A 1,365-nucleotide genomic window follows, 5' to 3' on the forward strand; every position below is an offset into this window, starting at 1 on the left:
CCCCTTACCGGTCATCTTTAAAAAAAAAAAAAGAGTATGCTTAGTTTAGTAAGAAACTGCCAAGCGGTCTTCCAAAGTGGCTGTACCATTGTGCATTCCCGCCAGCATGAATGGGAATTCTGTTGCTCCACGTCCTCACCAGCATTTGGTGCTGTCGGTGTTTTGGATTTTTGCCATTCTAATAGGTGTGTAGTGGGATCTTGTTATATTAATCATTTGCATTTCTCTGATGACATACAATGTGGAGCATCTTTTCATGTGTTTATTTGCCATTACTGCTCCAGTTTTAACTATCAGCTCAGACGATGCTTTCTGCAGGAAAGCTACTCTCCCTTATTGTATCAGATAGCCTTTGCTGTGTAACAAACCACTCCAGGACTCAGTAGCTAAAAATAACAATATGGGGCCGGCTCGTGGCTCACTCGGTAGAGTGCGGTGCTGATAACACCAAGGCCCCGGGTTCGGATCCCATATAGGGATGGCCGGTTTGCTCACTGGCTGAGCGTGGTGCTGACAACACCAAGTCAAGGGTTAAGATCCCCTTACCAGTCATCTTTTTTAAAAAAATAAAAATAAAAATAAAAATAAAATAAAAAAAATAAAAATAAAAATATGCCTCTGTGGGTCTTTTGAGGAGCAGCTGATCTAGACTGTTTTGGGCTGGGTGGCANAAAAAAAAAAAAACAAAAAAAGACAAAAAAAAAAAAAAAAAACTATGAGATTTTATTAATCAATGTGTTAATAAGAAGCACAGTTATTAATATAGACTTTGTGTGTGTGTGTGTTTTATAACAGGCCTTTTTTTTTTGGCCACTGGCTGGTTCAGGAATCGAACCTGTGGCCTTGGTGTTGTCAGCACCACCCTCTAACCAACTGAGCTAACCGGCCAGCCCTAGACTTTATTTTTTAGAGCAGTTTCAGGTTTACATAAAAACTGAGCAGGAAATACAGAGAGTTCCCAGATATCGTCTGTCTCCCTCCTCCCACCTATTATTAACATCTTGCGTTAGTGTGGGATATTTGTTACCACTGAAGAACAAATACTAATACCTTATTATTAACTAAAGTTCTTAGTTTACATTAGAGTTCAGTCTTTATGCCGTACAGGTCTATGAGTTTTGACAAATGCGAAGTGTCATGGATCCTCCATTACAGTAGCACATAGAATCGTTTCACTGCCCTAAAAACCCTCCTTGCTTCACCTGTGCGTCTTTCCTCTCTTTTCCTGCACCCCTGGAAACCATTGCTTTATCCAGGATGATCATATGGTATGTAGCTTCTTTCACTTAGTAATGTGCATTTACGGTTCCTCCATGTCTTTTCAAGGCTTGATGTCTCCTTTCTTTGTATCTCTGATAACATCCC

At 40.2% G+C, this 1,365-nt stretch overlaps 1 non-coding gene across 1 annotated transcript; it reads right to left on the bottom strand.

Moving 5' to 3' along the window:
- Window positions 1-814: 814 nt before the first annotated feature.
- TRNAV-GAC lies at window positions 815-888 on the bottom strand. The gene has a single exon. It is a non-coding gene; the product is annotated as a tRNA-Val (tRNA).
- Window positions 889-1,365: the final 477 nt, after the last annotated feature.

Source organism: Galeopterus variegatus, unplaced genomic scaffold (assembly GCF_000696425.1).
Source record: "Galeopterus variegatus unplaced genomic scaffold, G_variegatus-3.0.2 Scaffold2902, whole genome shotgun sequence".
NCBI classification, from domain to species: Eukaryota; Metazoa; Chordata; class Mammalia; order Dermoptera; family Cynocephalidae; genus Galeopterus; species Galeopterus variegatus.